Source organism: Onychomys torridus, chromosome 6 (assembly GCF_903995425.1).
Source record: "Onychomys torridus chromosome 6, mOncTor1.1, whole genome shotgun sequence".
In the NCBI taxonomy this organism is placed as follows: domain Eukaryota; kingdom Metazoa; phylum Chordata; class Mammalia; order Rodentia; family Cricetidae; genus Onychomys; species Onychomys torridus.
The window spans coordinates 39807-57728 of NC_050448.1; the positions used below are offsets into that span (position 1 = coordinate 39807).

A 17922-nucleotide genomic window follows, 5' to 3' on the forward strand; every position below is an offset into this window, starting at 1 on the left:
TGTTTGGAGACACTGTCTCTCATTGGGAACTGGGGCTTGCCAATCAGGTTAGGTAAGCAAGCTCTAGTGATCACCTGCTTCCTTATCCCCAGTGCTGGGATTACAGATATGCACTACTACATTCAGCTTTTTCTTGTTTGATTCTCTGATCAAACTCAAGTTCTCAAGCTTGCCCAGAAAGCCCCTTTTCTGACTGAGCTCTTGGTCTCCACTTGCAGCTACCCTAAAAGCCATTTGTTTTAATACCATGCTCAAAAATAATTCTCCTATCTATTGGCCCTATAGATAGCAGCAGCTCTCAGACCTTGGTCTGCCCTTCCTGAACCACAGGCCATACTGTCTAGGGGTATGCACTCAACCAAAGGGAAGTAAACACATTTCTCACCCTTCACAATTTGCTTAGAAACAGAGCCTGGGAGATCACACAGATGGCTTATATTGTTTGGGCTCTGCAGGGTTTTGAACTTCTGCTGCAGAGATGCCCATAGTTGCTCAGCTTCACTTTGGTCTCACTGCACTGGCTTTCCAATACTACTTTGATTTCATTAAAAGATACTCACCCTTTGATTTATTTTTACTTTAATTACAATCTTGAATTGGTTTCTGTTATTTGTAGCCAAACACTAATGGTTACATTGCAAAACTCACAACAAACAGACCCAATAAGCAGCATATCTTATAAACATGCTCTGGCTATCCCCCTTTCCTTCTACAGACTGCATTTGGTTCTGCAGTGATTTCTGCAAATTTCCTTTAATCTCACCGAAACACAAACTGCCACAAGGATAGTTCTGTCTCTAGACAGGTCCATATCAGACTCAGTTCAGGTTTCAATTTTGAGGTCCTGAAAAGGTTTCATTAGGAAGTTGTCTTAGCAGTATGGTGGTTTCAGGATCTACATTTTGTTAAGTGGGATGGTAACTATGGCCTGGGCCCTGCTACAATGTGCTGTGTTAATGCATCCTTGGCTTGGGAATGCTGACTCAGGGGCGAATAATCTGCTACCATTACTTGTCTGCAAGGTGAGTCATGCAGTGACTATAGAATTTTCCAGAAGCAGAGGTATTATGATGGCACACCTGGGCTGGGAGACAAAGGACTTGAGTTCTATAAATGGCCCTAATAAACTGAGTGACTTTGGGTCACTTCACACACTTCCACTGCTGAATCTAGACTGTTAGACTTGAAGGTTTTGTATTGGAGTCTGTTGAAAAACTTGACTGGACCACACCTGTCCTCTTGGACAAGTCATGTTAGATGAAGGTATTTGGTACAAGTAGTTAACATCTCCATCACTTGATTTTAAGGAAAGGAGCTAACCCTTGATAACACAGTCAATTAGTTGAAGAATGCAAAAGCAAAAGCTATGCTTTTCTAAAAAAGAAGGCTGATGACTAAGGGCTGTAACAGATACTTCCTATGGCTACAGATGCAGGCCTACTCTGTCATATTCAAGCTTGCCAATTTCACAGTCTTGCCAGTGCTCAAAGTCCCCTTTTCTATATTTCTATATGCATGCATGCATCCATCCATCTATCCATCCATCTCCCTGCATCTCCTTCTCATGTAGAGCATTGAGAGACATGCATTACTTCTTGTCAACAACATCTGCAAGATATTCATAAACTTCCTGCAATAATTTGGGCTGTGGAACACATAGGTATCTAGCTAAATATCGGAGGGTATATTACTGATAAAATGGAGAACACTGCAGATCAGGGGCTGTCTTCACAGCCTGTCTACCTTTCTTCTGACCATCTAAATATATTGTATCACTTGTTCCACTCATGGAGTCCCCACCTGACAATGGAGGCAGTGACACTATCTCTTTTCTCTTAGAGTTTTAGAGATCAATGGAGGGTTTGCCCTGGAACAGTGAGTCCCCTCTTCTTCCAAGCTCAACTTACAATGGGCCTGAGGCAAGAGAATGGGAGAGCATGGACCATTCGAAAGAGGAGCACACTGTTAGAGTGAGGGCAGATACCTGGCTTGCTTATGGAAATGTAGGGTATTAACCTCTTGGTTTCCAGCCAGCCCTTGGCATCCTTCTCTATATCAAAAACATCTTGGGTATTTGTGACAGTCAATTTATCTGCCTTTCCAACTTCCCCTGGTTCTACTGTTGTGTCTCATTTTCTCCTCAGTCCTTCCTCTAAACTCACTGGAGTAAGCAAATAGCCTCTACCCTAAAATGCTCCTAACAACCTAGAAGTGGTAAGAAGAGAAGGAAATGTGGTAAGGCTTCCTATGTTCACCATGTACCTATGCTCTCATGAAGCTTAATGCAAGTCCCGGGGATAGTGGACATGGTGACTGCTAACTTGATAGATGTCCCAGTATTTAGAATTTCCAGACCCTAGCAACTGATCTCATACTAACAAATACACATTTCTCTTTGTTCACCTTTTCTCTCCACCCTCTGCCTTGGAATCAGGTGTTCCTGTAACCAGAGAAACAGCATGAGATTATGGGTGGAGGGTACCTATTATTGCACTCTTAGTCCTAATTGTGAAGATGGGGCTGTAGACCCTGGTGCTTAGCTGGTATTCTGCTTAATCGTTCAACCTGTTTATTCTATACGTTCTGTATTTGTGAGATGGGGAGAGCAATGACAGTGTTCATCTTTTAAGGTGTTTGTAAAGATGACATGACTTTATGCATGAGAAGTGCTTTAAAAGTACTTGTCAGAGACTGAATGTCAATATTAATCTTCAGGGAGAGACCAAGAAGACTTAAGAGTAACTAGGATTCTATGATGTACAGTCTATCACAACTACCATTTAAAGATCATTTATATTTTACTACATATGGAGCAATCAGAAACTATGTAATGTACATCAAAGCATGTGCATAGGCTATATGTGAATTTGATGTTATTGCTGATGCAGTATCCACCCAGTGATTTTAGTATCTTCTAGGGTTTGAACCCTAATGGCATTGATATCTCTCTATGAAGGAATAGCTGTATTTCTATAACCAATAGGAAAAAAATTCATTAGTGAGGCACCATCAACAAGAAAATCCTGCTGAGAAGCCAGGTAAGATGAGACCTGGGGATGTCCACTGGGTTTGGGAATGTAGAGGTGGACTTCTCCTTGACAGCTGACAACTACAATAAGACAGGAAGCAGCTACCAGTGATGGGGTTGGTATGAGGACAATGGCTATTTATATGGTATCTCCTTGGAATTGCACAGAACCAACACAACGGCAGGGTTAGACTGCATTTAGGAGGTTAGACTGTCCCCTCATGTTCATCCTGAGTGAATGCTAGAGGATAGATGTGAGACGGGCATCCTGAGAGGCCAGAGAACTGGCTAAGGGTAGGTAACTGATGTTAACTTTCATCTTAAGTGATTATAAGCTATGAAAATTAATTTATATGTTATGTTGGCTAGTCAACTTGAAACAAATGTAGACAATATGGAAAGGGACCTCAATTGGGGACTTGCCTCCATCAGAATGGCTTGTGAGCATGTCTATGGGCCACTTTCTTAACTGATGATTGATATGGGAGGGTACAGGTTACTGTGGGTGTTCCTATCTCTGGTCAGGTGGTTCTGGGAGGTGTAAGAAGGTAGCTGGATATGAGCCTGGGAGCAAGCCAATAAGGAGCATTCCTCCATGCCTTCCTGTCTCCAGGTTTTTGTCTTGAACTCCTGTTCTGACTTCCTTTCATAAAGAACTATAAGCTCTAAGCTGAAGGACCTCTTCTGTCTGCTGAGTTGCTTTTGGTGTTTATCACAGCAACAGAAAGCAACTAAGACATATGGTTTGTAAGAAAGAATCAGCAGCTAGCCCTTTTCCTAATGGATGGTTAGGAGCTAGGAGAGAAGATCCATGTTTTCCAATTAGACTTCTCTAGGAGTCACACTAGTCAAAAATTATCTGAAAGTAGGATTCAAGCTACTTTCCAGTTTCCAGCAAAGGATTAACTATCTAATTCCACACCCTATTTTTAAGCATTCTACTCACTCAGCACACCCCTCAAAAAAAGGGGGGGATTTTTCCTCCCAAGGCTATGGGTATAGACATCTATCACAAACCCAGCTTGGTGTTCTCTTTGTGAAAATAAAGTCAGGAAATCAATGTATCTTGGAGGTCCAGAAAAATGAGAAATCACTGTTGCATTTTGATCAGAAAACACTGGTTTTGAGGGTTATCATCTATCTGGGTCTTTCTGTCTGTCTGGGTGGGGCCTGACTTCAAGCTGTTGTGGGAATAAGCCAATACTATCAATGCATGGTGGGGCTGTTATGTAGGGTGCAAATAAAATCAACAGTATTGGATTCTAGAATATGCTAGGGAGACTATGACCAGCACATGAGGGCAGTTGATTTTTCATTCCAGCTATGTTTACAGTAGGGGAGCATGGCCATTTATTCTTCTGTTTTAAGAAGAGACAACTAACAAGGTTTTCAACAAAGTGGTCTGACACCTCCCATGGGATCTGAGTTTAAAGGGAAGCTGAACTGTGAGACAAGAATTACTTACTCTATCTCAACTCCAGCACTTCTGTAATTGCATAATCATGGTAATTTTCTTAGTTCTCTTGGATTTTGTTTCTATATCTTTATAACAATTGATGCTTTATGTATGTATGTGGGTATTAAGAGGACTAAGACAACATATTCTACAACTAGTACATATGAATGAAGCCAGATACATGGACATTGGGCACAGAGCTTAAATGAGCAGATATAAGCACAGAGCTCTAGAGCAGGAGGAGGGAGGGAGGCAGAGAGATACAGAGGGTGAGAGGATAGCCACAAGACAGAGCCATAAAGAATGGTACCAGACAGTCAAAGCCACAAAACAAACCCATGAGGGATGATGTCAGACAACCAAGATCATCACCAGCAGGAGGCTCTCCCAAGCCCCAGCAAGATGGGTGAATTTTAACTGATAACATACCCAGAGTGAGGGCCTGTCAGTCAAAGAAGAGTATGTGAGAAAGAGCATGTAAGAATGAGCTTTGGAGAGTAAATCTTAATGACAATGATAACGACAATGCCGATGATGATGATGATGATAGCTACAGCTTACTGACCATGAGCCTGGCTCTGCCCTGTGGCCTCTTTTCTCTATCATCTCTTAAAATCCTCAACATCTCAAGTGAATGTTCATCATCTTTCAGTGTTAACAGCAATGGCTACAGATCATAGAAAGCTTGCCACATGTGGGCACTGAGTTAAAATGTGGGTTGTGAGTTAAAGCAGTGTCTACCAGAAGCATAGTTCTGTTGCAGGTGCCCTGAATTCAGATCCAACCTAGATATTCACTAGCTGGCACTCTTAAGTAAGCCCTGGGGCCCCAAGGTTTAGTAGGATCTGCACTTAGTGTGTATTCTGTAAGGTTTTGTAAGAATTGAATGGGTGTCCTCAGACAAAGGTCAATTAGCCCTCAATGAATAGACCTCTATGTGCAGGCTGGTCACAGTGATTAATTTGGACATGGGGCCATCAGCATCTGGATCAATCAACAGGCCAAACAGAGAGCACTTCTGGAAAGGCTCATAGGGAACCAGGTACACAGGTAACAACGCTGAGCCTTGAGATGGGAGATTTAGCCTGAGTACCCTCATTAGTAAAATGAATGGTGGTACTGTTCTGCTAAAACATATACAGGGGGATTGTGACAGTGCTTGGCACACAGGAAGTGCTCAATAAATGTTAAATATTATAGATATATTAGAATTAAATGGATGTATGGACCCAAGGAAATGCCTCTTAGTTAAGGTCTCTTAGCAGACACCTAGTATGACTCACTTGGTACCTCCTACCCCATTCATATTTCTACACTCTCTCTACTACACACCAGAGAAAATGTGAAAGAAGGCAGTTATATGTCCCCTTAGAAAGAGTGGAATTACACTGACTATTTACTCCCATATGCTACAAGGTAGATAATGTCAGCCAGGATACCATGTTTGTTCCCTAGAATGTAAATACAGTGAAGGTAATGGAAATAAATACCTTGTAGGTATTGATCAGCAATGGCTTGTAGGTAATGATCATCAATGAGAATCTTGCAGGTGACTAATGATGGAAACCTCTCCAGTCCCATGGTATGAACAGTCCTGGTTGTAAAACAGTTGGATATCTCACCCTCTATCACCTCTGACCTCCAATCCATCAGCCATACCAGCTGCTGCTCTCGAGTCCTAGGTATCCTGACATCTCCTGCCATTAGCTCCACTGACCTTTAAACCTAATCTCAGCTATCAGCTCTTTTTGAGGTCTTCTATGCCCACCCACATCTACCTGATGTACTCTCAGCTCCTGCAATTCTTACAAATGAAGGGGTAGGTTGCAGGGTCCGGCAAAGGTATAGCGCAGTCAGGTGGTGTTCTCTGGAGAACTCTGCTCCGTCTACCTCCAGCGTCCAGGGTCCCGGAACCAAGAGAGAGACCTCCTCTTGATCCTTGGTCTTCTGCTTCCTCCTCTGCCCGGCCTTGTGGGCGTGACCATTACCGAAGCCTCAGTGGGGGTTGGAACTTCCAGGCCAATGCTGGGATGGCTATCCACTATACCCTTGACCTTATTTAACAGTTCTGCAATCAAGAGTGAAAACTGTGTCTCTAACAGCTGCTTTACCAGACACAGGTAAGGGCTAGAAGAGACTTTGGTGAAACTGCAGCTCTACCTATGCATAGACCTGACTTCATTATTTTCCAATTAAGCTGCGCAATGCTGAACTTTTTTTTTTAGCTGAAGAAAGACCTCCAGAAGTGTGACATGAGCAGGAGTTTGGGGTGCAAGGGTGACCTGGCTCTTGCTATCTAATGAGCAAACTGTGTGAATGGAAGGGAAGGCCACTTTATCTTCTCTCTGACACCATTCCTTCATTTCCCTGGAACCTAAGTTTAGTCACTTGTAGAAATATTCAACTTAGCTGGCAGGTCTTCCAGTGTGTTGTATTTGTGGTATTATTATCTGAAGGTTAAGAGAGTTTGTATAAAACATTTTTGTTTGATTTACATGTGAAAAGTGGTTTTCTGTCAGGGTCTTCTTGGACACCACAGATATTTCATCAAATAGCACCCTTAATCTCATCTTAAACTAGTAATAGCATATTGCTCTCCAATGTACCTTGGGTTTAAGAGAAGGCCAGCTTCTGGAGTAATAGATGGCTGTGAACTACCATGTGGGTACTGGGAACTGAACCTGGGTCTTCTGAAAGCGCAAAAAATGCTCTTAACTGCTGAGCCATTTCTCCAGCTCCCAATTATTTGCTAATATTAAAATACATGAAAATTCAGATCCTCTGGAAAAACATAAAAAGCTAGTAATTCCAATCCTGTTCCAATAGAGAGATAATTCCATACCTGGGGAAATGGCTCTATGGAGTCTTTTGAATAGTACCCTTCCTGGACAAAGTCTGTAAAGTGAGTGATGGAATTTGAGGGGAAATCTGCAATATCCCTAAATTCCTGATGAGATTCATATGGTGACCCTTGAACTAAGTAAAACAGCTGGTGGTAACACAAACTGCCTAGCACTGAGTATGGTCTCCATCAGAAATTTTAAGTCTTTGTCCAATGACACATAGGAAGGAAACATAAACACCTATTCCTATGTGCTTTATTGTAAAACATGCTGCTATCAGTTGGGAATTGGGCCACTGAGACAAGGGTAGGGCCAGTTTACTTTCAATTTATTGTGGTTAAAGATCCCTTGGGTCTTCTTAGGACAATCCCAGAAGGTGAAGGATAGGCAGAGCACAGTCCTCCAGCCTCTCTCTTCTCAGTCTAAGCTGAGGATGGCCCTAACTATCTAGCTATTTCTCCAGTATGTAGCCTAGCATCTTGCTAACTGTCAAAATTCCCAAGGTGACAGGGACCAGGCAGAGCTGAGAATTTCTTCTGATCACATGGGATGGGGTGTGCCTTGTACTACATACTGGAATTTTGTCACCCAGCTGGAGCTAGACCTGGAGAAAAATCAATGAATGAAGTCTGGCAGAGTCAGGAGCCCTAATTCACTAACAGGGCTTTGCATCACAGCTCCATCCACTTCTGTGGTGGAAGGTTATATTGCTTGGGGTCAGTCACTCTGGTTCCCTGATTGCTGATGGGGTCCTTCCTTGCTTACCAGGAAAGGACTGATGTCATGCTATCTTAAACAACACCTTGAAATGAAACTCTAATGAACCAGAGGTTTAATAGATAATGTAGGATGTCTTCCCTTGCTGGAGAGGGAGGAAGGGAGGGAGGAAAAAGTGAGAGGGAAGGAAAGGGTATGTGTGTTGATCTCTAGAGATCATATCGTGGGGCAGCCAGAAACCCCAGAGCAGTTAGGTAAGGTCTGAGAGAGGGGCCTGTCAGATATTGCTTCAAGTTCTGTGGCTCCAAGTTCTCCAGACTCAAGCCTGCTATTTTGCCTCTCCAAGCCTTATTGGCCTATGATGTAACACCAGGCAGCCTCACATGCTTTTGAGGCTTAGTATGTACATCTTGAAAGGATAAGATGTATAAACCATCTTTAGGAATATGTGGATCCCAGCAGGCACTATCTTAGATACAGAGGAAATCCACGCTGACAAATGACAGTTGGAAAAGGACCTTTTAACAATGTTGTGGGGCCAATTTCAAGCTGTATGGATTCTACAGTCCCTTCCAATTCATACTGTTTATGGTGCTGCAATAAGTGTAATTCCTATAGAGCCACCCAGCCTTGTACCAATGTACTCCTTTCTGCCCTGCCATGTAGGGATAAGTGGAAAAGGACACTGGAGGAGATTCATATGGTTCTGAGATTAGGTGAACTCTGTTGCTGACTCCCCAGTTCCCTCTGGTCTAGCTATGCAAGATAGGCCAGCATCTTCCAATCTTGTTCTGCAGTTTCCCATCTGTAAAATGAAAATAACAATATGATCTTTGGCAAGGACTATGAGAGGAGGAAACAGAATGAGTTCTTATCCGTCAATCACTTTCTGGTACACGTCAAGTACTTCAATACATATTAGGCATCATTATTATTTAGATTTGTTTTAAAGAGCAGACAATGGTTACAGGGAGACTGTTTGCTGCAAAACTGGAAGAGAGGCAGGCTTTTTAAGCAAAAGGGGATCTTTCTAGACCAAATTAACATGCCACAATGGAAACTCAGGTCCAGTCTATGCATGGTATAATAGAACTTTGTATGTACCTTCCAAACCTGTAGGCAAGAACAATCTATGGGCAGTCCCCTGGCCCCTTTTGGGGTTGCAGTTGCCTTACTTATAAAAGCTAAGTGGCAAACTAAACAATGGTCTTGAGGATCTTCAGGTCTAGCTCTTCATTATCCTATGTGGCTACCAGCCTAAAGAGTGGACAGAGTAGCCAGGTCCACTGGGGTCCTTACCTGAGGTACTCATAGAGTCCATACATGGGCAGGAAGTCAATGTCAGATAGGAACATGTAGGGTGTGCTGATGTGCTTCATAGCCACGTTGCATAGGAGGTTGACAGGATAGAACCGACCGTTCCTTGTACACAATGTGGTAGCCCACATTGTGGCGGCTCATGAGCACCTCAGATCCCTGGGCATAGCAGAGGAACTGCTGGGCTTCCTCATTGGACAGGTAGAGGGCCAAGCTGATGGGCCCCTCCCAGTGCTTACAGATGGCCTCTAGCATCTGCAGTCTGGAAGAGAGGGGAAGAAAGCAGTATCAGCATGCCACTTTTGAGCCTCTGTTTCTAACATGTCCTGGTCAATCAGCTGCAAATCCAAATCTTGACTAAATATAACTGAATTTCTTACCAGTGAAATAGACACACCTTGTTGATTCTAGTCTTCCTCTGTTTGCAGCTGATTGTATGACATATTTCCCATTTTAAGCCACAAATTCATCCCCACCCACTCCAGGCTTCATATTCATCCTCAAAGGTGCTATGGTTTGGCTGGCTTTTCCCCCAGGGTTCATGTGTTGGAAACCAAGTCCTCTGTGCAGTGTTGTTGAGACTTTTAAGAGATTGGTCTTAGGGGAAGGTAGCTCAGTCATTTGGGGTGCTACACTTAGAAGGGATGAGAGTAGTTTTCCTGGGATCTCAGTAATTCCTACGAGTGTGGGAGTTATTAAATTACTTAATTAAAAATTAAAACTATTAAAAAATTACTCCCTTGGTTTCCTTTCTCACCAGAGGTCTTGCTTTCTTTTGGAAGTCCAGTGCCTTTCATTTAAGACACAGGTAAAGGAGGGCATAATGGAGCACACCTTTTATTCTAGCACTTGAAAGGCAGAGGCAAGTGGATCTCTGTGAGTTCAAAGCAAGTTTGGTCTACATGGTGAGTTCTAGGACAAAACAGAGAGATACTTTGTCACAAAAACCAATCCCCCCCAAAAAAAGAACAAGAAGAGAGAGAGAGAGACAGACAGACAGACAGATATTATTGATTCTATGTTTTACATCTTGATTCTTTGTCATGTTTTGACAGCAAAGGAGGGCCTTTGGTTCCCAACAATCACATGTATTTCTGTTCCCCTTGTCAAACACCCAGTTCATCAGAGTCTGAACAGGCTCCTACATTTTGGATTTACAGTTTCTAATACTGTGAAGTAAATGGATTTCTTTTCTTTGTAAGTACTTAGCCTCAAGTATTTTGTCATAGCAAGACAGAATACACATTGTAAAATGAATGGGCTGAGTATGTGTGGTACTATAGTATAACATCTGAACTCTTCTAGTCCAAATTCATGTTCTTTCTCAGCAAAGGTTTAAAAAAGCTTGTGAGTCTCCTAAAACACTAACTATCCCCAGAAGCTTGGTCCCAAGGAACACTAAAACAAGCATTAAAATGAGAAATAACTACAATTATTGATGCATTCTGGTGTGCTAAGCACCTTCCAGAATTCTCTCAGCACTCTTGTGCAACTTCCTGTTGAAGAAACTCAGGCTCCAGGTTTGATTTGTGAACTTATTGACTTTATATATATTTATATACATAGATATACACAGATGATAGATAGATAGACAGGTAGATAGATAGATAGATACATAGATACATAGATAGATACATAGATACATAGATACATAGATACATAGATAGATACATAGATAGATACATAGATAGATACATAGATAGATAGATAGATAGATAGATAGATAGATAGATAGATAGATAGATAGATAGACAGACAGGCAGAAAGACACATAACTTAATGGGGTCTTGGAGTGGGTGAGAAAATAATGAAATTAGTGTTTGGTGAAAAGAACAGAAAAAACACAGGGACAATGGAAACTCAGGTGTATGTGGGGTACCAGGGTGGTGCCATCTTCAGTTTTCAGCAGTTCCTGCTCCTGGGAGCCCTGAGCAACTTTGCAAAGCTAAGTTGAGCCTGGTGGCTAAGCATGCCTCAATTCGGAGCCTAAGGCAAGGGAACTGCTGTAAGGTCAAGGCTAGGCTATGGACTCTACTGTGAGATGCCATCTCAAAAAAAAAAAAAAACCCAAACAAACAAATAAACTTAAATCAAAACCCAGACCCAACAGAAAGAAAAACACAAAACAACTTTGCAGGGCTATTGTGAAGAGCTGAGGGGACAGAGGAGCCACACAAAGTCCAGAGAAAGAACAACAAAGGTGTCTCCAACAGGAATAAGGCAGCAAGAAGGTTTGACAATCAATCATGAGAATTCTACTTCAAAGACATCAGAACATCACGTGTCTGGTGTATAAAGCCTGTGCTAAAGACACAGCAAAAGCCCATTTCAGTGCTTTCCCCTGCTAAGCAAGAGTTACGCACATAATCAGCAGTCTCCTGGTCAGAGTGCTGCTTTATTGGGGCAATTACCAAGAAATCAATACCATGCATTTCTAAGCTTCCAAACAAAAAAGGGAATAGACATACCTGCCTCTGTTCAGTGCATTTCACCCTGGACTTCCAGAGATTTCTTTCAGTGATTCCATCAGTTAACACTGCCCTGATCTGCTGCTTCTTTCACTGGGAAGGATTAAGAGGCTCACCAGTGTAAAATACCCTTGTGCTTTCTGTCCCCTGCTAACCATGGCCAATGAGACCTGATTTAAAGGATGCTGGATGTATGGACCCTGAACTTGTGGGTTCATTTCTGAAGCAAGCTTCTGCTTTTGCCTGGTCCCTGAGGATCTCCTTTGGTGCTTCTGTGGAGTGGAGGAACTCTGAGCTCCCATGGAGAACCATGGCTATGAATACTCTGGGATTTGAAAGCAAAAAGCAAGAGTGATGAACTCCTCCTGCATAGATAGAGGAGATGCTGGAAGCATGGACAGGAGGAGGTGTGTTTGATTCAAAAAAAGGTGACTTGGCTCTGGTTTTGAATCTGCATTTCCTAAGCAAGGAGCAGGCACCATCTGACACAGCCTTACTCTAATGTCCATGAAGGTTTTGGAATGAAAATATAGTCAGAATATTTAAGGTTCTCAGGAGAAAGGTGCTATTGATATGGAAAATATGCCAAACTTTAAGGAAGATGGTGCTAAATGTTTTCAGGAATCTCAGTGAGCAACAAATGGAAAAGGTCACACTGCCTGCTTCTGGATGATGCCATCAGCTTCATCTTCTCTAGAGCTGAACTTTCAGCAGGAATGTGCAAACTGATAAACTGAGATTCCCAGCAAGGTCAATGATGTTATAAAATGTGATACTGTAATGAAATTCTTACTACCTGCTGCTAGTAGGGTGCCAGCCACATGGTAACTGTTATCATATTTGATATTCATAGTGACTACAAAGTGAGGCAAGAGAAGTGACTTCTTTAAATCAAGCAGCTGTAAATTGGAAGGGTAGCTGGCAGGACCCATGCATCTGCCAGGATCAGCACAGGAACGTAGAGTCAATGGCTTGTTATATGGCAGAGTCCTGTTGAGCTCCTTGCTGTATGACAAAGATCCAACAGGAAGATTCCACTCTATTATTCCCCAGAATGATGTCTAGTTCTGGGTCTCTTCTTGGTCTTGCTGCTGTTGCTACCAGGATTTTCATGGTGATTTGGGCACAGGAGAATAATGAGAGGATGGAGAACAATTCCCCTGGGGAATGTGTGAAGAGATGAAACTAATGGAATACTATGGAAACAGATAAAAGTTCCTATACTTCTTTCACTCCTACTCAGCATAATTTTATGGCTACCTCAACTGCTGTAAAATAAATTACCTTATCTGAACCCACTATATAATACTTAACATTGTCCTATTGATTATATTTTGAGAGGCACTGATTCCAGAAAATATTTCATGGATAGATGATGTTAGGAACATTGGCTACAGGAAACTTGGGAACATGTGATTACCCAGAGAAGGCTTAAAGTCTACATTTATGACTAAAATAGCTGGTGTAAGATCAAAGGGACATGGGGTACTTATAAATAAACCCAGAAAACTTAATGCTTATCATGCTATATAAGGCCCCTTGAAGAATGAAAGTAACTCTTTTGGATTTGTTTCTTAAGATTCAATGTCTAGTATCTTATAACCACAAAGGATGGCAGTTCAGAATATTTTAGTTAGTATAAAAATACTTAATCACTTGCTAACCCCAGAGGCCAGCTGTTTCCTACCTTGCCTGCCAGGAAGGGTGGTGCTCTTTGAGTGCAGAATTGATGGCCTGGGGCTAACCTTTGTTCCCCAGACATGGAAGGGAAAAGTGAGTAGAAGGGTTAGGAAACATTTTGATGTAATCTTGAAAGTTCTTGGGAATTGATTATGTAAAACTCGTGTTTTTACTTGCCTTGTAGCACATAATGGTTTCATTATTAGAAGGAAAAATAAAAGAGGTCTTCTCTTAAATTAAAAGACAGAGAGAATGTGTAATCAACACGTCCCTACGTGTGCCTCCATTCTTCCCACACTGATTCCACACTTCCTCCTTGGGAGCCTGGCAGGTGGCTCAAGTTTTGACTGCAAACCAGGTCCCTGATTCAATGGATAGGTGTTAGGATCAGAACCAACACCCCAAGGCTTTCTTCCTCCTTGCCTGCTTCCCAAAGAAGAATGCTGTGTTAGTTTCCTTTCTCGCTCATATGAGTGACTTGAGGGTTCAGGGTTTGTTTTGGCTCACATGTTCTGTGAAGTGATATAGCCCATCACGGGTGGGAAGTCAAGGTAGCAGGAGTGTGAGTGCAGTGCCTGCTACGTGATGTCTGCAGACAGGAAGCAGACAGGAGACAGGAAGTGGGGCCGAACTAGAAAGCCTCAACTTCTGCCACCAGTGACCATTTTCTCCAGGAAGGCTCTACCTCCTAGAGCTTCCACAACCTTCCAAAATAGCACCAATAGCAGGGACCAAGTCTAACTGTTTGAGCCTATGGGAGACATTGCAATTCAAACCACAACAAATGTGCTCTTTTCATGCTGTCAAGTATTCTCTGTTCCTTGGTGCCTCTTTGAGTCTGCCACAGAGGTCCACAATTCACTCATGGCTTTTGTTCTTCACACCTGGTCCTTAAAGAGCATCCATATCTATACAGTTTCAAATGATACAAAGCGCTGTGCTTTTTTTTTTTTTTTTAAATCTCTAAGCTGGAAAGATGTGACAGCCAGGTCTGGGCCAACCCAAGAACTTTTTAGAGACAAAAGTCAAAAACACTACAAAATTGTCAGTATGGGAACAGTATTAAAGTTCTGTACGTGTGTGCATTCCAAATATGACTGTATCATTTTTATGATAAAAGAGACAAGTTTATAGAATATTTGCCCAAAACAGGATGAGCCAGCCTGGAAGATGGCTCTAGAAGTTCTGCCTTTCTGTTCTAAGTTTTCCCCAATTCACCACAGAGCCCACCACTGCTTTCTGCTGGAAAGAATGAGCAAAGAGCTTGGGACTGGAATCTTGTCATAGTACAAGATTTGATCTCTGAGCTATGTAGTATAGATGGACAAGTAGTGGGTGGTATTTTGATTTCAGTGTGTTTATATGTTCATTGGGAATAAGAATATCTTTGGTTAATTACAAAATCTATCTCTCATTTACACTTCATAACTCAGGCCTGATCATGTGACTTTCTTTGGCTCATAGGACATTAGCAAAATTGATGTTAGAAGCAGCAAAAACCATTCTGGCACTTGGGTTTGATCCTCAATACTCTTGGAATCCTGTGATACCCCTCCCCCACTTTGTGACTAACACTACATCACATGTCTTGATAATGAGCCACATGGCCCAGGTAATCCCTTACCTTAGAAGATTTTCTTAGCTAACATCAAACACCTGTAGGAATCCACAGGCACCTAGTTCAAACTGCTAGTCACTGAATAGTGAGCTCATTAAAGTGGTCAGCCTAAGCTGCTAGGATTTGGGATAGCTTAATAAGCAGCAAAACATGTGATTGGATTTGCTAAGATAACTGTAGGAAGTGTATGGTACAAAGCAGGCACTCAGTCCCGACAGCTATAATTTCTGCTTTTCAAACAAGTCTTATCCAACATTTTGTCAATGTTCCTGGGATACTAGATAGACAAGGCTCCTCCATTTCTGCACCAATAGTGAAGAAGACAACAAACAAAACAAACTGAGACAAGTTCAGATAGAGCCATGCACTAGGGTTGTAAGGAATAGGAACACAGAAGAAGACTCAAAGAACAGAGACTCAGAGCAGTCCCAGGAAGGCCCTTCTGAGGTGGTGAAACTCATGACCTACATTTATGCTCCTTCTGCAAAACTTGTGTGTTCAAATCCTAACACCCACAGTGACAGCATTAGATTGAGGGGGCTTTGGGAAACAATTATGTCATAAGGGTGCAGCTGTTGTGACTATGGATAATAATACCTTTATAAAAGAGAATCCAAACAATGCCCCCTTGAGTAGCCTGTACCCATACTTGGCTGTAGTTTAAAAACTTAATTACTGTAAGTCTTCTTTGGAAAGCCCACACCCATGCACTTATCGTTCCTTCTGAGAATCTCTTTTTCTTATAATTCTCATGAACAAATCTGTATTAAAATATTAAGGGCTAGAGAGATGGCTCAGCAGCTAAGAGCACTGGCTGCTCTTCCAGAGTTCTATTCCCAGCGACCACATGGTGGCTTACAACTCTCTGTAATGAGATCTGGTGCCCTCTTCTGGCCTGCAGGGATACATGCAGACAGAACACTGTATACATAATAAATAAATCTTTAAAACAACAACAACAACAACAACAACAAAACTCTATTAAGCAACCACTATATTTTGTAAAGGCCCCAGAAAGTTCCCTTGCTCCTTATACCATGTAAAGACTAAGTGAGAAGAAAATAATTTAGAACCAGATCACAAGATCTTGAATATGCCAATACTTCATTCTTGGATTTCAAAACCTTTAGAATGATGGGAAATAACTTTTTGGTATTTAGAAGTTCTTTGCAATATTCTATTCTGGTATACAGAGCAAGTTTCAGGCCAGTCAAAATTTGAGACAGAGAGAGAGAGAGAGAGAGAGAGAGAGAGAGACAGAGAGAGAGAGAGAGAGAGACAGAGAGAGAGACAGAGACAGAGAGAGACAGACAGAGAGAGAGACAGAGAGACAGAGACAGAGATATCCACTATCCACTTTGGGAAAACCTCAGGGAAAAGGTTGGTGCGTGTAAAATTAGCTTAACATAGCCAAACAATATGTCATACAAGTGAGTGGGTAAGTGAGTGACAGAGGAGGAAAGATGTCATGGAGGTGGACATATGCCTTACAGGGACTTCAGCCATAGGCAGTTGGCATACTCTTCTAAATATAAGAAGTCACCAGGGACTTTAATGGTGTGATATATGTCTCAAAGATCACCGAGCTTGTCACAGAGAGAAGGAATTATCTCTTACTGTCCAGATTGAGTATGGTACTTTTAAACACCTGGGCCTACCTGGGTACTTCATCAGAACACATTACTGTAGCCCTGTCTCTATAGTGGTTCTGGGGCTCTGGTTGTGGCTGAGATTCTATATTTCTAGTTCTTTCTCTTCTACATTTAGAAATAAACCAGGAGACCCATTAGACCCACAATGCCTACAATCGTAGTTACTTCTCCAACATTTTTGTCAAAGGGGCACAAGAAAACAAGTGTCTGTCATGGGCCAGATGTGTTACAATGGTGTTCTTTTTTTTTTTATTCCAATTTTACACAGCTAGAGTCATCTGGGAAGAGGGAATGGTCAATCGAGGAACTGCCTCCATCAGAATGCCCTGTATGGAAGTCTGTGGGGGTATTTTCTTGATTAACAATTGATATGGAAGAGCATAGTTCACTGTGAGTGGTGCCTCTCCAGGAAAGGTTGCTTAAGGAAGGTAGCTGAGCAAAATACGTGGAGCAAGGCAGTAAACCATGTTCCTTGGTGCTTTCTGCTTCAGGTTTTTCACTGACTTTCTTCAATGATGGACTGTGGTGGGGAAATATAAGTCAAACAAACACTCTTTTTCTCTCAGTTGCTTTTGGTCATGGTATCTATCACAGCAATAAAAACTATCTGTTTACTCAGGCCCCTCTGTCATTCCATTCTTTTCCATCTTCTGCCACAATCCCAAGGAGCAGCAAAAGCTGCTGGTTCTACACTGGCGGCTGGTGACACAGCTTCTGATTGGAGTTACCAAGCCCATGGTAACTTCCCCCAATTTAATCTGCCATTCACACAGGAACTGCCTCTAACTCAAAGGTTTATAAGCACACTGAAGTATTTCTTAAATGAAAAATCAATCCAGGAGGCACCAGTCAGCATGGTGTGTCCTAACTGGATGTGTAGGGCAGAGCGGAAGTGGTTGGAGTAATTGTGGTATTAGTGCTGGTGCTGCATTATAATTTTTATTGCTACATGCCTATTTTGTAGGATTTTACAATTTCTTATATCCTTTGAGTGTTGTCCAGGTGGTAGTACTTGTCACCATGCATTAGAAGCTACCTTATATCTGTTTAGCTTGGGTTGTGTTTAATTTGAAGGGAAGGGTTCCATGGTCAGTGTTTGCTGCTAAGGCAACTAGAGCTGAAGCTTTCTGTGAGGGACCATGA

General features: G+C 42.1%; 1 pseudogene; it reads right to left on the bottom strand.

The window, feature by feature from the left end:
* LOC118585514 overlaps positions 1–17922 on the bottom strand; it is a 52847-nt pseudogene that overhangs the window by 19460 nt on the left and 15465 nt on the right.